The sequence below is a fragment of the Akebia trifoliata genome, chromosome 2 (assembly GCF_017979445.1).
Source record: "Akebia trifoliata isolate Shusen 1 chromosome 2, ASM1797944v1, whole genome shotgun sequence".
Classification (NCBI taxonomy): domain Eukaryota; kingdom Viridiplantae; phylum Streptophyta; class Magnoliopsida; order Ranunculales; family Lardizabalaceae; genus Akebia; species Akebia trifoliata.
Window position 1 is genome coordinate 21,867,594 of NC_141376.1, and position 21,378 is coordinate 21,888,971.

General features: G+C 34.3%; 2 long non-coding RNA genes across 5 annotated transcripts; both read right to left on the reverse strand.

Moving 5' to 3' along the window:
• Positions 1-2,724: 2,724 nt before the first annotated feature.
• On the reverse strand, positions 2,725-4,170 carry LOC147409907 (uncharacterized). The gene is made up of 3 exons (XR_015175477.1): positions 4,083-4,170; positions 2,947-3,237; positions 2,725-2,847 (listed from the first exon to the last, which is right to left on the reverse strand). It is a non-coding gene; the product is annotated as an uncharacterized LOC147409907 (long non-coding RNA).
• Positions 4,171-5,977: 1,807 nt separating this feature from the next.
• LOC147409908 (uncharacterized) lies at positions 5,978-20,067 on the reverse strand. 4 transcript variants are annotated; one of them, XR_015175475.1, is made up of 4 exons: positions 8,809-20,066; positions 7,489-7,633; positions 6,508-7,405; positions 5,978-6,066 (listed from the first exon to the last, which is right to left on the reverse strand). It is a non-coding gene; the product is annotated as an uncharacterized LOC147409908 (long non-coding RNA). The 4 variants fall into 4 exon arrangements; XR_015175476.1 differs by having other exon boundaries at positions 5,984-7,405; positions 8,809-8,874; positions 19,341-20,064; XR_015175473.1 differs by having other exon boundaries at positions 5,984-7,405; positions 8,809-20,067.
• Between the last annotated feature and the right edge of the window lie 1,311 nt (positions 20,068-21,378).

Consider the following 21,378-nt stretch of genomic DNA (forward strand, 5'->3'; position numbering starts at 1 on the left):
AATACTTCTAGTGACTTAAGGACGAAAAAATCATTATTGAATTTGTTTTATTTTTTATTTAAAAAATCTGTCCCGAACTCCAATTTTCACGAACTAATAATCTATTTTGGATAATTTTCCAACACGAACCTAATGGTATTCTCGAATTTTCTAAGGAAAAATCTATTTAAGTACCCAAACTTAACCCTCAATCAAAATCCCTCGAAATATGTAATGAATTTCTAAGACATAACAAAAACAAGGTAATATTTTTTTACGTTTAAAAAAAAAAAAAAAAAAAAATTACTTGTACATGATTCACTAGAGAGGATCCCTAGCTAAAGATAGGGATCATCATCATAATCTCACCTCAACAAGGAAAAGATGCAAATAACTCCTTATCAATTCCCATAGTTACATCTGGACCCGCAAAATTGAGGAATTCCTCCGCTTAATTTCTCAACATCTTAGATTGTCAAAACTGAAACCATGTCAAATACCCTATTCAACTAGCCCAAGCAACTGTACTGCAACCCCATTATGAGAAATTGGAATACGACCCCACCGCCCTAATCGTGGTTCCTGTAGGAAAAAAGATGAACTTTCAAAATATTAGAAGACAACAAAAGAACTGAACGAATGATATCCACCTTCTTGGTTATAAAATATGGCTGAATTAAGCCCAAATTTTAAGAAGCTTAAATGAACAACCACACGTATCCAAAAGCTTAAAAAAAATTAAAAAAAATTAAAAAAAATTAAAAAATTCCACCAATTACTGCAATTTTTAATATAAAAGATTCAGAAATTTTAATGTAGTACTCTTTTTCTCAACTTGAGCTTGGCTTTAGGAGGGGAGGATTCACTGAAAAAAGTATAATTGCTGCATTTTGATAAAAAAAAGACAAATAAAAGCCCCTCGAACCAATGTGAAAAGTTAAATTGGTTCCCATTCTCCAACCCAAAAACATTAAAAAAAAAAAAAAAACCCTATTTGTTATTTTGTTTCGCGTGAGGCGTTCATATGTAAAATAAGGCACCACTTGATATTTTTGGGCATTTAAAAGCAAATACTATATTTTGAACTACTTTTTGTGCACCCACTAATAAAATAATATTAAAAATGATTTTATATAAAAACTAGAGAAATATAATAGGAAAAAAAGCACTTATTTCAACAATCAAGTTAATTATAATAATTATAAAATTAGAACAATAAAATTAAGTAAAATAAACCCATTGAAGCACAATAACTACAAATAAGCCTAAGAACTCTACCACGAATATGCGGCTTACAATTAGGTGTGGTTGTATAAATAAAAAGCAACAGAAAGCAGTCAAGACGGTATTTTGAATAGAATATTTGGCCTACATCTTTACTCTTCTTCACTTTCCTAATAACTGTGGGTATTTTGGTAGGTAGTTTCCATTAAAGATCCTATTATTCTAAAATATTGAAGCGCCTTACAAGGGTTGGGCCTTTTTAATATTAGATGGGTCCCTCTTAGATGATCTCCCATGTTGAAAATATTCTTGATTGGATGATTATAACCATCTAATTAATCTGTTTAAAGTCATCTTCATAGTAAATCGGCGCTTGAGGGAATAGCCAGAATGTAAACTACATGTATAAATCCTACGAAGATGAGAATGTCTTCACTCAACTAGGATCCAGCTCAGCTCAAATTTGCTAGTCCATATTTACTCAAACTCAGGTTTCTTAATCAATCCTAACTATGTTAACCCAACTACAAATCAAGAATAATTTGGAGTTGTTACAGGGAGATCTTGTTGATTTCAAAACCCGTGCTAGTCTCACTTTTCCAGATTGGAACTTGTTAAAACGCAGATCAATCGTCAACCCAACTGACTGACCAGGTCGGTCCAATTGTCGGGTCAAACCAGACAAACCAAAAGTGAAATATTGAGTTAAATATGAGGTTATGACTTGTTTCTCATCTTCCCTTCGTTCTCTTCCCAATTCTTGGAGGCCAATGGATTATGCGTTCAGGGACTTTAAGAGGACAATGTGATATTTCTTTCAATCTGCAGTTCAAGACATAATCATCTCGATTTTAGGATTCCTGATCTTTAGGTGTAAACTTTTTAAGGAGTTTAGGGGAATAATTTTTGGGTACTTCCTTTGTAGATGGGAGTGTTTGTAATATTACTATGGAGAAGTGTGTCTCTCTATGGGGTATTGGAGTTTGTAATATTGTTTTACTAGTCACCTCAACCAAGTTTCTTTTAATCTAAATTTTCTAAAACATCTTTAAAAAAAAAAAAAAAAAAATTCACTACAAAATTTTAGGTTTTTAACAGGGTCAAAAACCGTCGTAAATACCAAAAAACCCGCCGCTATGTAATATAGAGCATTATAATGATGGTAAAAAACTGCCACTATTTGATTGTTTTACCGTCGCTATAGATATGAATGAGACCCATAGTGCCAGTAAAAAACCGCCGCTAATTGATTGTATTACCGTCGTTATAGATATACTTGAGACCTATAGTGACTGTAGTGGCCGCTTCTAATTAGTTTTTTACCGTAGCTATAAATACGATTTTTGAATGCCTATAGTGGCGGTAATGACTGCCGCTAATAAGATTTTTATTTTTTATTTTTTAATTTCTTTTATTTTAAAATTATTTGTAATTAAATACCTATTTTTATACAACCTGTTAATTAAACACAATTACTTAGAAAATCAAATTAGTTAAAAGACAAGTATAACAAAATAATAAGTCGATTGAATTAAGAGTCGATACTTATAAATCCATATTTGTTACTCAAAAAATAAAAACTATCTATCATGATTGTTATTGTGGACACTAATCATTGTCGGGTTGATTGTGCTGCTCATCAACCTACAATTCATATACATTAATCAAATTAGTCATATCAATCAATATTTATTAATAAAATATTTTAAAACACAATATATTCAATTATCAGTGATAATTTACTTTTCTTATTAGAGTAATGATCAATTCCTTGAGTCACTCCACCTCAGCATCTTTCACAATCTGTTGTTGCTCCAAAGACTCTAGTTTCTTCTTCAACCTATGTACCTCAACAGAATCGCTAGAGGAATTTTCAGAAGATGATGCAAATAATTTGCTAAGAGTTGGTCCCAGGCCAACACCACGAACACGACCATGTTTATTAGGACCCAAGACTTGAGATAATACATCATTTCGACCTGTAATATCTTAAGAGCCTTCTGGTAATAAACTCAAAAGTTCTTTTATCTTGTCCTGTAAAATATTTAAAAAATTCTTAGTATCTTTAAATTTAGATATTAATATAAATGGTTAATGCTTGATGAAAAATATTTTAAAACTAAACCTTCAATCTTTTCTGCTGTGGCCAAATCATTGGGCTTGTGTGTCATGAGAAATAAAATTAGTAAAAGTTAAAAATTAAAAAAATAAAATGTTTTTGACTTATCTCCCTATTAATAGAAAAATTAAACATGATATTCTAGAATAGATTGATTTACTTGACTCCCTTGAACATGGAATTTTGACCAAGTCTAAGATGAAATAACAAAAATACATGTTTTTCTAAGATGAAGTATTGAAGTATAACTGACTCTGTTACTGTTTCAGAAAACTATAGTGTCAGTGGACCTGTTATGCTCAAAGTGTAAGAAAAAGGTGATGAAGTTAAATGCTAGAATAGAAGTGATAAATGGTAACAATAAAGTAATCCTATCTTTGAAAGTTATTTGAATGTACACTGCCTTACATATCAGAGGATAAGACTACATACGACCGTATTTGCAAAATGAGATCATCAATCAAAATCAGATCTAGTCAATTTAAGTTTTGCTACTACCTCGTGTATTAAATGAGCAAGAGTGATTGGTCAATATAGAGAAAATTTTCAAGCAGTTAAAATATGCTTTAATCTATCCAAGATACATGAGGAATCTGTTTCAATCCCACTCTTGAGGATACATGATTACAGCAACTAATTGGTACATTGGCTAGCAAGCCTCATGACACAGAAAGAAGACAACATATGTTGGCATGTAATTGATAGATGATCCTTATTGCAAACATTAGCAGATAAAAAATTAACTAGAAGTAGCTCATACCTCTATCAGCTTCTTCAAACAGATTGTAGCCCTTTCCAAGGCTTCAACATCTTCATCAATCCCCAAATATTCGAATTGGAATTTGCAAAATGGAGAAATAAGTACAGAAATAAGTTATTTTGAATTCTGATATACAACCCTCTGTTTTTTACCATTTGTAAACCATAATCTGAATCCTGTTTTATTCATAAATGTATACTAAAATGGAGAAACGAAGTGATCTACTCAAAAGTATTCATGAAAAATAAAAAGGTGTTCCTAAAGGGTTAATCAGATGAAGGTTTTAAAAATGGCTGTTAATAATTGATTAATGATGATGACATTATAAATGCCTATGGTTCATAAACTCTTATATTTAACTTATAAACTATTAGAACTTCATTTATTTCATATTTTTACGAATAAATTAGTATTTATAAATCAAGGGAGTAGCACATCATACACAACAACAAATATTGCAAAGGTAAAATAAAAATAAAAATGTGTGGTTGTAAAGGTCATCATAACTGTTATAACACCAGTGCACCTCTTATTTTCATTAAAACCTTAATGTAGAAGGACTAGTTAAAAGGAATTTTATTTCAAAAGTAAATCTAATCCACTTTGTGTAATAATTTTTTTATTTTTTATTTTTAATTCTATTTATCTGACTTCTTACATGAAAGAAAGCCTTGTTTTTAATAAACTTTTTAGAAAATATACAAAAGATATATATGGCTTCTTATATTGGGGTCAGGGTAGAACAAAAGAAAATTTTAGTTGATGGATATCATACGTGCACCAATCTGTACTGCCTTGTTATTTCCTTTTGCAACATAATACAATTGTGTTAGAGAGGCTTAGCTGAGAATGAAGTATGTAATGAAACCCTATAAATCTCTCTGCAAAATATGAAAATCATCATAAACAAGATAATCCTACGGTGCTGCTTATCTATATTCTACCACCCCTTTTAGATGAATCCGTTTAAATTAATGACAATTAGTTGAACTTGATCAGTCCACGACGAGGAGGACAACCACCACCAATTCCCCAAGGATCTAGACTTGCACGAAATCATCTACAATGACTTCGAGCTTCGCTGATACCAAGCAAGGGCTGAGTAGTCAATTTTTTCTAGTAAACTTGACCAACCCATGGTGTAAATAAATAGTTTACTCCCATAGAATTAGTTCACATGTTGGGGTGCTATTGGTAAAAGTTAGTGTGGCAATAGAATCTCTAAATTTTTAAGAGTACGGGAAAATTTTGATGTTGAGCACTCGTATAAGATAATTATAAGAGAAGAGGAGCCAGTGCCCAGTAGAAGGACACGTCACCAAAAATCATTAACGTAAAGGTAATATGCTATGCTCAACTCATTAGTGTAAAAAGTTTGATGCATTCTTTTTAAAACTCCAATTGTGGTACGTCTAATTGGATCCTATAACCCAATAAATAATGTTCATTCGAAGAATGAATTTGATTATCAGCAATAGGTATTAACAGATCCATTGCAGCCCAAATACACTCAGTATTTCGAAGGAAAATATTTGTTCGAAATAAATATTTTTTGTCTTGGTAGCAAATATTCACTAAATAATCTCTATTGGTTAGGGCTGTCAATGGATTGGATCAAACCAATCTGATCAAGGATTTATCCAATCTGATATGATGTCAACCCAATACATCAAACCACTTTGATCCCATCTGAATTCAATTGTTATTGGATCAGGTATGGATTCTAATATTGTGATCCAATAAGAATCCAATCCAAGGGTCAGTTCATGGTTTGGGCCCACTCATGATATGAATATTTACTATTCGAAAACACCAAGTCATCCTGTTTAACAACTTCAAACTACAATAATCACTTATATTCAACAACCAAGTTAACAACTTCTAACCCAACTTACCAAATCAAGATACCCGCTAGATGCCACTTTCTCCCAAATCCAATCTGGTACTAGTTCTTGCAATAACTTTAGCTGTTCTTCTACTTCATCTGCAAATCCAAATGCAAGTCATTTAGCTAACTTACATTAAGCATTATTAAATTATATAGGAAATTGTTTCTTCTCATAACTTGATAAGAATCAATAGTCTTACTTCTATCAATTATATCACAATGGCCCACTATTAACTTCAGTTGTTCTTCTATCAACAATTTTATTTTAGCAACAGGGCAGATCCATAACAAAGCCTAGTGTGGAGATCAAGGGAGAAAGATAACTACTCTCTTGTACAAAGGCGCAAGTGTATGGAAGAATTCAAGCAAGCCCATGAACAAATCATCAAGCTGGGGTTCAACTTCACATACCCAACTCTTCCTAAGAGCAGCTCTCATCTATTAGCCCTTGAAGAAGGAATGCACATCCATGGAAAAGTTTACAGGTTTGGATTTGATCCAATTAAGATAATCAGGTAAGAGGAATGCCTCACATACCTTAACACCTTCGGCAATCAGACCTTGTGCAAGAACAACAGAGGTGGTTGTCACATCCCCAGCCTGTCTTACCAACTTAGCACCAATGTTCTCAAAAAGGTCCTTCAATTCGACATAAAAAATAATACTTGAGTTTCAATAGCATCCACCAAGAATGTAGATTCAAAGGTCTAAAGTCCAAAGCACGGAGCTAAGCCATAGTCAACTAAACTAAGCCAAAGTGCAAGACTGTTTAAAATGTAGAACTAGATCTAATCTAAGAAAGAAAAAAATTATCAAAACAATAGTCAACCAAACCTGCAAAACCCAAACTAGTAAAAGCAAGAAATTTTAGAATGTAGAACTAGATCTCATATGAGATATACCCATGATCATAAATCTCAATGAACTTAACCATCAAAATCACAGATTTAGCCCATTTAAACTACAGTTACAAACTAAAAATGAAAAAGCAAGGATAGATCTCCATGAGATCTGAACTAAAAAAAAAAAAAACGCAAAATCAACAAATTTTATTGAAACTGACTATCAAAACCTCATATTTCTCACCCTTCCAATGGACATATATGATATCTTCATTAATATAAACTAAGAATTCGAATTGCAAGACAAACATTCAAAGAGAAGTTCTTTGCAGTCCTGAACCAGAATAAGATAAACCAATCATATCAGCAGTCAAACAATGAAAATTGCAAAAATACTTCCTCAATACCTACTTTTCCTATAAAAAAAAATTCAATTTTTTAGGGTTCAAACAAACAAGAAGCAATTCAACTAGAACAGAGACATGGCTCTGATCTCCTTCCAAAGAAGTAATACATTCATCTACAGAAACAAATGTACCAACAAAGGAACAAATGAAGAGATCACATCTCAATTCAAAATCATTCCCGCCTTTCTGAAACGAGACACAATCGAAATCAAAACAACACTCAAAAAAAAAAAAAAATTTCAAATTGATATAAATCTCAAACAATTCACCTTGTAGAAGTGGAGAATCTTCCACTTCACAATTTAGCAAAGATCGAAAATTCAGCGAGAACCCCTCTTAAACCAGCTCCAATGGCGAAACCCTTGGCAGAAGTTATGATGGTTCTCCAAATCCTTATTCGAATTCAAATAAAATCTAGGAAATGAACAAAAAGATTAAAAATGTCATTTTCTCCATGAAAATCTCTACGACATCCGACGCAAGGAGGAGACATTGAAGAGAATTTAGGGTTTCAGGAGAGTTAATGCAAATGAAATGTACGAGAGTTGCAGAGAGAGACAGAGAGGAAAAGAGCCTCGGAGCAACTAATTGGATGCTCGTAAGATGTTTTTAATGGTGACTGCTGCTCAAAACAAAGAAGCAAACTCAATCCAAAATGAAAATGAGAGAGAGAGAGAGAGTTTTTCACAAAATTTGATGATACAGGGAGAGAGAGGTTTTCCAAAAAAAAATTAGTTTAGGCACGCAGACCGTGTTCTACAGTGACGCCTATTTTAGCCGCCACTAAAATCGTGTCGCTAAAAACAACTATTTTTGTTGTGGTTCAAGTCCAGCCTACCCATCAAAGAATAAAAAAATGTTATTCCAGAATGACAGTGAAAAACTTCTAAAGCAATGGCTACCATGAACATTCTAAAATTTACCATTTTGCATAACTAAGGACTTTTAAGTGGACTTTGTTGAGTCACTTCATCTGGTTCAACATTGATTTCAAGTTTGTTTCTTATTAAGTCAATTTGAGATATATTTTAATCAACTCAAAGAATCTCAGCATGGTAAAAGAAGAGAGCTGCCACTGGCATCCCAAGTTTTACTTATTACACTCCAATTTCTTAATTATTTATCACAAATCAATTAAAGATTAAAACACTCTTTAAACATTACAAAGGTTTGGCTCAGATTATAATCTCAACATTACAAAACATTATAACACTCATTCAAACAATTTCAGTAGTTGTTTATCATTATGATTAGGCTCGTATAAAATCTTAAACCCAAAAATAGAAATCTAATAAAAAAATTCTATTGCCACCACAACTTTTAATTGTTCTCAACTATTTACTAATTTTCTTTATTTTTAATTAGGGTGTAACAAGTAAAAGTTGGGTTGCCAATACCAGCTCTCTAAAAGAAGAATATAAGCAACTAGCCTCTTCTGCAATTACATGGAATATCAAAAGCTTAAATGACAAAGGATCAAGAAGATTGAAATACAGAAGCATGATGATAACTGTAAATAACTGAGCATATAAATTGATCAAAAAGTAGGAACCATATTATATTATGCAATAAAAGCAACAAAACCTCACCTGCCCAACTCCAGCCAAAAGGAACCGTCCAGATTTAGTAAATGCTAGGGAATTTACAAACCCAACCTGAGTTTCATCAGCATAATCAGATCGGTTTCAAAATAACAATAATGGAAGCAATTTTGTATTCATTTAAACAGTAAACCTCAAGCTATATAATAGGAAAATCTACATTCTACATTTCCTGTGACTAACCAAATCAAGGCACCCAACACAGAAATGAAGCAGCAAGTACCAATACTAATGACTTGTATCTTTCCAACTCCAGCAAGACCTTGAAGTTCAATCATTCTCTACATCTAACTCTCTTCAAAAGAAAATCTAAAGAACTCATAGGTGTATCCACTATAAAGCCAAGCAACTAAAGGAAGTGTATAAACCACACTAGCTCACAAGACGTATGAGACATGGAATTGTAAAATCTGCTTCCTACTCTTCCATGTCACAAAATTACCTTGACAGTCCAATACCCAATGGTTGATCCTATTAGAAGGAGAACCAATCTAATTTGAATCTGTAAACCCCTCCATGTTATTACCATTGGCTTTGCAACCAGGACAAAGAAACCCTTCAAACCTGACAATGCATTGTGTTGAAAGGCATTGAGGCACTCTAGGGGCTTCCATAACCAAACAGTAAGTGCAAAAAAGACATCTAATAGGGTAATAGTGATATAATTCAATTTCCCTACAAGTCTCCTATTCTTCCCTCGATCATCTAACAAGTCTCCCTAACCAATAGTCAACTGCTATGTGGGACCACTAAATGTAATTGCTTCATTAAGTATGATGGAAATGGAAGTCATTTGAACCCCTACATGGTCTTGGGAAACCTCATTTAATTTATTTTTTATGTTTAAATGATGCTTTTCCAACTTTTCCCAAAAAAAAATCGAAGTTTTTATTTATTGAATTATTCTCGAACTGCGACTTTGTCACTATGCTCGAACCAAATTATTCTCAAATCACAGGAAACAAAACCTTCAAAATCTACGAGACCAACTTTTTTGGTGCTGCTGAAATTGCAGCTCCAAAAATTGACAACATCTCTGATGACAAAAATTGAGAATTTTACATTTATCAACAAAAAAAAAAATGAAATTGCTCCACTTAAAAAATGAGAGATACCTAGAAAACAACAACTATTTTTTTTTTTTTTTTGATAGATAAAGGAAAGAAATACAGGAAGAGGGGAGGTCGAGATGACCCACCCCAAAAAGACAAGGAAATAAAACAAACAACAAGCTAAACAGAATAGAGATTACAAACACAGTCCCACCGGACCAAAAAATCCTTAAAGAACACTCCTTTGAACTCTTTGAAGACTTTGCACTAATGGAAAAGCAAACCAAGAATCAAAAGGACCGACTCATGTTTTAAATGCCAAATTCCTTCAAAAGTTCTATCAAAATAACCCAGGCCATAATAGGTCAAAGAGTGTAGCACATTGAATATTCTCAGTATTTCAATTCAATGTTTTTAGAAACTAAGGCGTGTGGCAAGGTGCTCAACTGGCCAACGCCTTGAGGCGTAAGCCTTGTGGTGACAAAATATCAACGATGCTGACTAAGGTACACGAGTTACCTCAATAGACGAGTCAATTTAAGAATAATCACATTTCTAATCTATCTAGGATTAATATGATTTATCTCAGTTCAAAATCTCCTCATTCGCGTCAGATCAACAACTAGATAACATAAATCAAATCAACTCAGCCATTTTTTTTTATGAACTCCTAACAGACAAGGCTAAAATAGCTCGCCCCAGATATCTAATTTGATAGATCTTCGCGGGATACCCAACAAACATATATAGTAATAGTTTAACGAAAACTTGGATTAAATGTTCCACCTTTTTTAAGTTCCAAGTTGCAACAACATTGATGTAGCTCGGCCAGAACTCATTATGCAAAAATTATAATCACTTTGGAAATGTCTATTTTCACTAGCAACATCATAATCACCTCGGAAATGTCTATTTTCCCAAGTAATATCATGATCACCTTGGAAATGTCTATTTTCCTAAGCTACATGAAAATCACCTATGGAATATCTATCTTTCCGAGCTGCATCAAATCACTTGGGCTATTTTCCAAGCACCTCAAGATGATGACACATGTAAAGTACCTTGGGTTAATTTCTAATAAAATGGATTTAAGGAATAAGATTGAAATACAAGCTCGAACAAGATAATATTCGACCAGTTTGAATTGAATATTCATGAGAAGAAACAAGATTATCATATTACTCAAAAAAATAAATAACCAAGCACATCAAATGGAAGGATAGTTGAAATAACAACAATTGTATTTCATCTCGACAAAATAGATCCCTTGAATAATTGGAAGGGAAATATTTGAATGAACAAATCTCTTTTGAAAATCAAATAAGCTCGGAAAGTAATGTATCTGACTAGAAGTACAGACTAAACCAATTATAAAAATGAAATCAGCTCAGCATTAACAAGCAAGATGCCTATCAATAGAGCTCATATTATGGATTAGCTCGAAAATGACAAAAAAAACTTGGATTAGAAGGGAAATATTTGAATAAACAAATCTCTTTTGAAAATCAAATAAGCTCGAAAAGTAATGTATCTGACTAGAAATACAGACTAAACCAATGATAAAAATGAAATCAGCTCAGCATTAACAAGCAAGATGCCTATCAACAGAGCTCATATTATGGATTAGCTCGAAAATGACAAAAAAAACTCCTATCAGAAGAGCTCAGATTATGGATTAGCTTGGAATTGACAAATTAAGACCTATTAGAAGAGCTCGGATAATGAATTATAACCCAGAATTTACAAATATCCAAAAAGCTTGAATTGTAGATCTAATACCAAATAAAACAAAAGTCAAACACCACTTTGTGCTTTGACACCGTTTTTCGTTTGAAGAACTTTGAGAAAATGAAAATTTTGATACTTAACCAAATTTTCACAATTTTCCACAACAATAACTATTTATTATTTTATCGTGTTTTCCGAGGTTTTTCAATCTACCAAGACCATCATGTGGAATTGGTTGATATCTTAGAATCACAAAAAATTCATGAAAAATGTATTGTGATAGATATGTAAGAGACTAGGACGATAGATAACAAATTCACAACAAGATGAGAAATCGACTTGAGCAAAACAAGCTCAATGACTTAATGTTTGTATGATACAATCAAAGATAGAAGAAGTGACCAGAAAACAATACCTTTACCAAAATACTCAAGCCCAAAATAGCCCTTATGCACCCTCATTCAAGCCCACTCCTCCCAGATTACCTGAACAAAATCCCATACCCAGATTACTAGCCCCAAATCTAGTACTTAGACTTCCAACCCCCCAAAACCCAAGACCTAACCCACCATTCCAGAGAAGAAACCCTTATCCCATAAAACGTATAAGTCCCAATCAAATGTAGGATAAAAGGGATAAAGGTCTGTGTTATTTTTGTGATGAAAGGTACCATCAAGGACACAAATGCAGCAAACCCAAACTATACTTATTGGAAGGAATGGAATTTGGAGGGGAAGAAGAAGAAGAATTGGAAGAAGAAGAGACCTTTAACCTGCCTAATACAGAGACCATTCCTGTATTTCAGCAAGCTGAATTATTAGGTATATCCTTGCATACCATTGTAGGGGCACCTTCTCCCAAAACCATGAGGTTAGTTGGGAAAATTGATACATGTTTAGTTATTATTCTCATTGATACCGGTAGTACACATAGTTTTATTGATGTGAATGTAGCAAGGAGGGTAAAACTACCAGTGGAAGAAGGCCACTTGGCAGTCCAAATTGCTAATGGGGACACCCTTCCTTGCCTTGGTTGTTGTAAGGCAGATCTTTTAAAGATGCAAAGCTATAACATTTTAGCCAATCTGTTCTAATTAACCCTAAAAGGGTATGATGTTGTGTTAGGGGTAGATTGGTTAAGGAGTTTGGGGACTATTCAGTGGAACTTTATTAATTTAAATATGAGTTTCTTCGTGAAAGGGGAGAATTTATTTCTGCGGGGCTTGAGGTTACCCGAGAAAGCCATAGAGGAATAACACAGTTTGAGCAAAACTGCCTTTGTAAAAGGAAGAGGAATATTGCTACAGTTTAGGGAGATCAGTGACAGTCCAGGAGGAGCACCAGTAGAGCCTGCCATACAAGCTATTTTGAATGAATTCAAAACAGTGTTTGTTGAACCCAATGGATTCCCACTAGGAGTCACGACCACCAGATCCAACTCCAAAAAGCAACTAAACCAACATGTGTTAGACCTTATTGGTAACCCTATTATCAGAAAGAAGAAATTCAGAAGTAGGTCAGGGAAATGTTAAAGTTTAGGATCATCCAACCAAGTCAAAGTCCATACTCTTCACTAATTCTCTTGGTGAGGAAAGCGGATGGGAGTTAGCGCATGTGCATTGATTACCGAGCTCTCAACAAAGATACCATCAAAGATAAGTTTACCATTCCTAATATAGATGAGTTATTGGATGAGCTTAATGGTGCTGAGTTGTTTTCAAAACATGACTTGCGATCGAACTACCAGCAAATCAGGATAAAGCCTGAAGATGTGCCCAAAACTACCTTTCGTACACATGAGGGGCATTATGAGTTTTTAGTGATGCCTTTTAGGCTCACCAATGCTCCATCAACCTTTCAAGGGTTGATGAATGGGATATTCAGGCCATATCTCAGGAAATTTGTGTTAGTTTTTTTTTTTATGACATACTTGTGTACATTAAATCTGTTGAAGAACATGTAGGGCATTTAAAAGCTATCTTAGAAGTTTTGAGACAACATCAACTGTAGGCTAAGGCCTCAAAATGTGTTTTTGGTTGTCGAGAAATGGAGTATTTGGGCCATGTTATTTTCAAAGTGGGAGTCAAAGCAGATCCATTAAAGATTACAACCATGATGGAGTGGCCTGAACCTAAGAACCCTAAGGCTCTAAGGGGATTTTTGGGTTTTGTAGACACCCCATTTTTGCATTTGCCTAATTCAACAATTCGTCACTCGGTTGTGGTGGATTCCTAATGATGAATATAAAGAACTCGAAGGCTTGTGAGTACTGCTTGATTCCTTCTGTTTCTAGTTTCTTTTTATCCCCCTACTTGTCACGACTCGACATAGAAGTTTACGCACGCTTAGGATCTACATCTTACGTCTGACTTAGCAAGCACATACGCTTAGGTTCGATACACAGTTCGATAACTTATAGATTACACTACGCTAGGAAAATAAAACATCAGAACTTAGAGATAGTCACACAAGGACTGAAAGAAACCTCACGCTACAATTTGTAAAAAATCTATAAAAATCACAAAAATGATGAAAATACCCCTCATAAATTTCAGACCTCCGAAAAATCTCAAAAGTACCTCTATTACACTCAGAATGTGATTTCAAGTCTAACGGGACTCAAATCGATGAAAACAGAGAAATTTCGAAAAATTCATAAAAATGACTAAAATGACCCTCAATATCCAACTCTAACATAGAGACCCTTATCTCTAAGAAAATAAAATTCAAATCGAAAATGAAACTAAAATTCAACTAAGAAACTAATTTAAAATTCAAATCAAATTTAAACCAAAAATCAAAATAAGATTCAAATTGAAAATTAAACTAAAATTTAACCAAGATCAAATTAAAATTCAAAATCAATTTAAAATTGGAAATCAAATTAAATTTCAATTAAAATATAAAATAAAAATTAAGTCTAAATTAAAAATCAAGAAACCAATTAAAATTCAAAATCAAAATCAAATTGAAAATCAAGATAAAAATCATTCAACCAATTAAAAAAGTAAAATTAAATCGAATCAATCAACCAATCAAAAAATCAAAATTCAAATCGAACAATCGAAATTCGAAATTTAAAATCAAATTGAAATTAATTAAACAATCAAAATGTAAAATCAAATGCAAATTAAAATTAAAATTAAAACATCAAATTAAAATCAAAATGTCGACAAATCTGAAATTCAAATTCAAATAAAAAAAAAATCAACCAATCAGAATTCAACGACAATAGGCTACCATAATATGAGTAGCGTGGGATCCCTCTCCTATTTTCTTAAGAAGAAAATTTTAAAAAAAATTAATAAATAAAAACCCACGTTTTCCTCTTCTTCTTCTCTAACACCAACGTCTCCAACACCCCTCCCACGTCTTCTCTCCCATCTCTTCATAACCACCCACACAACTCTCCCATCTCCCCCCTCTCTCCCTCTCTCCCTCTATCATGTTTTGATGATGAATACCATGATAAAACATAAGGGAAGCAACAAATTAAATGGGTGGGGGGGATTTTTGGTTGCCATTTTTTTAAAATCAATTAAAAAAAATTTCACCATTAAACTTACAACAAGAGTGCCCTTCTTCAAGTTCATCACGTTTCTACCTCTCTCATCTCCATTAAACCTTAATCCATTTTCAACGTTTTCTCACCCAAGCAACCCATAACAGTCCTTAATGTCTTCAAGCTCCATTAACGTCCTCCACAACCACACTATTACCGTCCTCCACAGTTCTTCTCCATTAACGTCTTCCACATCCAAATAATTCTCCACACCTTCTTCACCATTAAAGAGTGGCAACCTCACCTCCATCATCGTTTGTAACAACCCCACAACAACTCATACCTAAGTCGTTTTTTTTTCTTCAACGTTTTTTTTTTAAAAGCTACCTCACGCCATTCTCTCCCTGCAACTCTCCTTCTCTTCCCCATTAAAAAGCTTGCAACTTCATCTCTCTCTTCTCCCTCAGACCCTTTCTCTTCTTAATCACGTTTTTTAGTTCACTTTGCTGCAACCTTGCTGCACAGCTTCTTCCTTTCATTGCAATGTAGCTCCATTGCTGTCCTCGTCATCCCTGTCGTGCCCTATACATCTCTTCAGTCCACTTTCTGATTACCTCCTCTCTACTCGTAATAGCCGAACCTCCCTACCACTATTGCAACCACCATTGTTGCAATCAATTATTGCTGTCCAGAAAATCTTTTTAATTCATTGCTACGACACTGTTATGTCATATATAAGTATGCGTATTTCTCTGTCTTCGTCTCTCAAACAACGAGTATTCACGAGCCTTTGGATTCTACCTAAAGGACTAAATTTATTGTTATCGATTCTACAGGTAACTTTATTTTCTGTTTAGTCTGTTAATTTTTTTTGTAGTATTTATTTTGATATGGTGATAGGTTAGGTGATTTTTTTATTAGTCATTTTGCCTCCATTTTTGTTTATTTTATTTTGTTGATTCTTGATTGCGTAATTTTATGCATCCAAATTAATTCATTGATTTTGGGGGTATACGTGGCATTAATGGCAACCTTTAATTTTTCGAAAAATTAATGGATCGATTCGACCATTTTTGTTGATAGATTGATTGGGCCAACTAGTTATTTTCAAGCTAGTGAACCGGTTCATAGATTGTTGATATCTATCGAGTCGATTTATCGATTTTTGATGTTATTGGGTTAACTCATTAATGTTGATATTAATCTACTCAATAAAACTTAATGATGTACATGGAAGATAAAAATAAAAAATCGATTTTCACAATAAAAATTGCGAGTCGACTCATTGATTTTGGAGACATTGGAAATTTGAATCGAATTTTTTGTAAATTGGGCATGTGGGTTAACTCACCGATTTAATACACATGATAATTCCAAAAAAAATCAAGATTCTTTTGATTAACAAATTGTGAGTCAACTCACTGATTTTGGGGACATTGGAAATTTGATTTGATTTTTTATATAAATTGGGCATGTGGGTTAACTCACCGATTTAATACACATGGCGATTCAAAAAAAAATCAAGATTCTTTTGATTAACAAATTGTGAGTCGACTCACTGATTTTAGGGACATTGGAAATTTGATTTGATTTTTTTTATAAATTGGACATGTGGGTTAACTCACCGATTTAATACACATGGCGATTCAAAAAAAAATCAAGATTCTTTTGATTAACAAATTGTGAGTAGACTCACTGATTTTAGGGATATTGGAAATTTGAATCGAATTTTTTATAAATTGGGCATGTGGGTTAACTCATTGATTTTGGGGACATTGAAAATTTGATTCGATTTTTTTTATAAATTGGGCATGTGGGTTAACTCACCGATTTAATACACGTGGCGATTCCAAAAAAATCAAGTTTCTTTTGATTAACAAATTGTGAGTCGACTCACTAATTTTGGGGACATTGGAAATTTGAATCGAGTTTTTTACAAATTGGGCATGTGGATTAACTCACCAATTTAATACACGTGGTGATTAAAAAAAAATCAAGATTATTTTGATTAACAAATTGTGAGTTGACTCACTGATTTTGGGGACATTGAAAATTTAATTCGATTTTTTTTATAAATTGGGCATGTGGGTCAACTCACCGATTTAATACACATGGCGATTCCAAAAAAAAAATCAAGATTCTTTTGATTACCAAATTGTGAGTCGACTCACTGATTTTGGGGACATTGGAAATTTGATTCGATTTTTTTTATAAATTGGGCATGTGGGTTAACTTACTGATTTAATGCACGTGGCGATTCCAAAAAAAAAAATCAAGATTCTTTTGATTAACAAATTGTGAGTCGACTCACTGATTTTGGGGACATTAGAAATTTGATTCGATTTTTTTTATAAATTAGGCATGTGGGTTAACTCACCGATTTAATATACGTGGCAATTCAAAAATTAAATTTCTTTGATAAATGCCGTCAATGAGCCAATTCATTAATTTTGTGTACAAGGTATTAATTGATTTCACTTTCTTCCAAATGTGACTGAATCGATTCATTAAATTTTGGTGCCACATAAGCCTTACTAAATTATGGGATTCCATCATGCGAAATTCGAGAATCCATGTAGTTATTTTAGCCATAAGATTCATTTAGTAAATCCGATGTAATTTGATGATGATTGGACCCTAATTTGACCTTTAGTCTTTGAATGTTGACCATAGGATATTTTTGGATCGTAGTAGAGACTGATCATCTTGATCAGGCGAGTTCGGTGCTTAACACCTTTCGAAACCTGTAATTTAACCCCTTACTCATTACTCGTGGACCAACTCAATCCATTTTTGAGTTATCTATGGTTCCTAGACCTAAAATAGGTGGCAACTCCTATTCTTTAAAAATCCTCGAGATACGTAATCGGACCCCTATTTGCTATTTAACGGGGTGCGGGGGCCGAGGCGATTTCAGGTTTAACCGATTATTACAGGAAGTTTGTAAAGGGATATGGAAGTATTGCAGGCCCTCTAACTGCTTTACTCAAGAAAATTTCCTTTAAGTAGAACAAGAAGGCCAGCCAAGCATTTGCAGCATTAAAGGCAGCCATGGTGGCCCCTTCTGTTTTTGGCTTACCAGATTTCTCCAAGATGTTCGTGGTAGAATGTGATGCTTCTAGAAATGGTCTGGGAACTGTGTTAATGCAGGAAGGGAGGCTTCTAGCTTATTTAAGCCAAACATTAAAAGGTAAAAATATGTTATGATCCACTTATGAAAAAGAATTTTTGGCTCTTGTGTTGGCAGTTCGAAAATGGAGACATTATTTGTTGGGGCACAGATTTAAAGTAAGGACTGATCAACAAGCTCTGAAACACCTTTTGGAACAAAGGTTGGAGCACCTTTTCAACAAAAGTGGATGACAAAGCTGTTAGGCTTTGATTTTAGTGTGGAATATCACAGTGGCAAAGGAAATAAGGTAGCAGATGCTCTCTCCAGGTTACCAAACCAGGGGGCAGTTTAGAACCAGAGGTGACCTTAACTATATATGGAGAAGCCAAGGCCATCAGCATGGTTACAGTTAATTGGTGGGAAGGGCTCCATCAAGTATACCACCAAGATCCCCAGTTGTAGTAGTTTCTCAACCACTACCATCAAGGTGATCTTGATCCCCTCAAGTACCAGCTTAGAGGAGGGTTCTTATTCTACAAAGGGAGGTTACACTTGGGAATCCTAAAAATACAGCAGAAGCAAGTCATGCAGCAATTCCATAACAGCCCCATGGGAGGGCATACTGGTTTATAGAAGACTCACTCTAGGTTCAAGAGGGAATTCTTTTGGCATGGCATAAGAAAGGACATCAGAAAATTCATAAGAATTCTACGAGGTATGCCAAAAAAAAAAAAAAAAAACCTTGAACCAACTGGGGCTTTGTAGCCTCTACCAATACCAAGTAAAGTATAGGGTGGATATTAGTATGGACTTCATAAAGGGGTTGCCTCTGTCCAAGGGATACAATGTAATTATGGTGATAGTAGACAGGTTTCAGTAAGTATAGTCATTTCATACCAATGGCACATCCATATACAGCAACAATAGTCGCAAAGGCATTCATGGAAAACATATTCAAAGTACACGACATACCACAGAGCATAGTCAGTGATCAAGATGCAATATTTACAAGCAACTTTTGGAAAGAAATCTTCCATTTAAGTGGAACAAAGCTGCTAATAAGTTCGGCATATCACCTTCAAACGGACGGGCAGACAGAAGTAATGAACAAATGGTTAGAAGGGTACCTCAGTTGCTTTACCAGTGATAGACGCAAAGATTGGGCCAATTGGCTAGCTTTAGCCGAGTGGACATATAATACCTCAAAGCACTCTTCCATAGGGTTTACCCCCTTTGAGATAGTATACAGACAAGAGACACCACGACTCCTCCCATATGAGCCTGGGACTATGGCAGTGCATGCAGTTGAAGACAAAATGAGAAGCCAAGACTTCATCTTTACCTTATTGCGAGAAAACTTGCAAGCAGCTCAAACAAAAATGAAGCTGTACGTAGACAAAAAGAGAACAAAAAGGGAATATAGCATGGGAGATTGGGTCTATTAGAGGTTAATACCCTATAGACAGATGACGGTCATAGTGAGGAAAAGCTTGAAGCTTTCTCCATGGTATTTTGGACCTTTCCAGATCATTCAAAAAATTGGGAAAGTTGCATACAAGCTCATTCTACCCAAAGAATCCAAGATTTACCCAGTATTTCACATCTCTTGCCTAAAAAAGAAGCTTGGAACCCAGGTAAACCTTAACCCTAGACTGCAAACGGCACAATGGCCCCTGAACTAAAGAAAATATTATAAAGAAGGCCCAAGAAAAAGGGAAATCACACGGGAGTTGATTTCTTGGCTCAATTGAAGGGAGCTTATAAGGAGAATGCCACCTGGGTTGATGCAGAAGAGTTGCGCAAGACATATCCTGAACTCGTGGGTGAGTTCTTCTGAAGGGAAGGGTTATGTTACACGCCCAAAATGTTCAAGTGTAGTAGGGCTACGTAAGTGAGAGAATTACTTTAATTGTCTAAGGGTATTTTCGATTATGCATGTTTTTAATTTAGTTGGGTCTAGACCAAGTCAATGGGTTGTTACAGTTAATGGGCCACGATTTGTTAAGTGGATTGTTATTTGTTAGCGCACTAGTCTATGCGAAGTGGGTCAGTTATTTCCTAATTAGTTGTAAGTCCGTAAACGCCTATTAAAAGCCAGAGTATTATGAATGAAAGGCATCATATTGAATCTCATCTTGCTGAGTGCAACCTTTTTAGTGACTAGCTACTTGAATTGCCAAAATTTACCTGAGCTTATTTCTTGGACTATAACTTGTAGATGATTTTCAACATTTCAACAATTTTCGATTGTTATTCACAAGGTGTATTTGACATTTTTAAAGTACTGGGGAGATCGAAGTCTTGGTTTCCAGTATCAACGATGTCTCGATGTTTTTCGTACCCTCCTCCCCGGTTCAAGAGGATGAATGGTGCACCTGGCAAGGCTCGGTCAAATCAAATAAGGTTTGTTGAGCATTTGATTATTCGCTTATGCTCGACTGCGTTCTTCGATTCACAAACATTGATTGGAATCAATTTTGGGACTATTTATGTAACATCAACTGGATTGTTTTTGTATAAAAAAAATAATTGAACCCATTATGTGAAAGCGCACTTGATCTACGGGGTGTGCGGATTCACTTTTGATTTTTGAGATTTGGGAGTTGCCACCTAGTTATTACGGTCTAGGAATCGAGCATTGACTCAAGATGGATAAAAACAACTAATCTACAAAAAGAATCTAAGTCTGGGGATCACGTTACGGGGTTGGAAGGTGTTAGGCACCAACTCCGCCCTGCGAACGTCGGTCTCTACTATTTCCCAAAAAGATTACATTGCTAAAAAAATCTAAAATAAATAAATAAATAAAATAAAAAAAAAATAAAAAGAAAATAGATCTATAGGATCGCAATGATTTGTTCCCTCAGAATTGGTAGAATGGTTCTTCGTAAGATACTTCTCGTTTTGTTTCTGTCACTAAATCCGCTTCAAATCTCAAAGATGAAGTACCTCCTTCTTAGATGTGAATGTTTTCTAAAAATTTTGATGGATTTCTGGGTGTTTTGTGAAGAGTTTCTGAGAGTTTGTGAACAAAAACTAGGGTTTTGATGATAGGTAATGGGTTAGGACTTCAAAATCAGGGTTTTGGGAAGGGTAGGGAGGCTTTTTGACCTACATTTTCTAGGATTTTCTTTGACCTGCGAAATTAGGTTGTGGAGGCTCCTA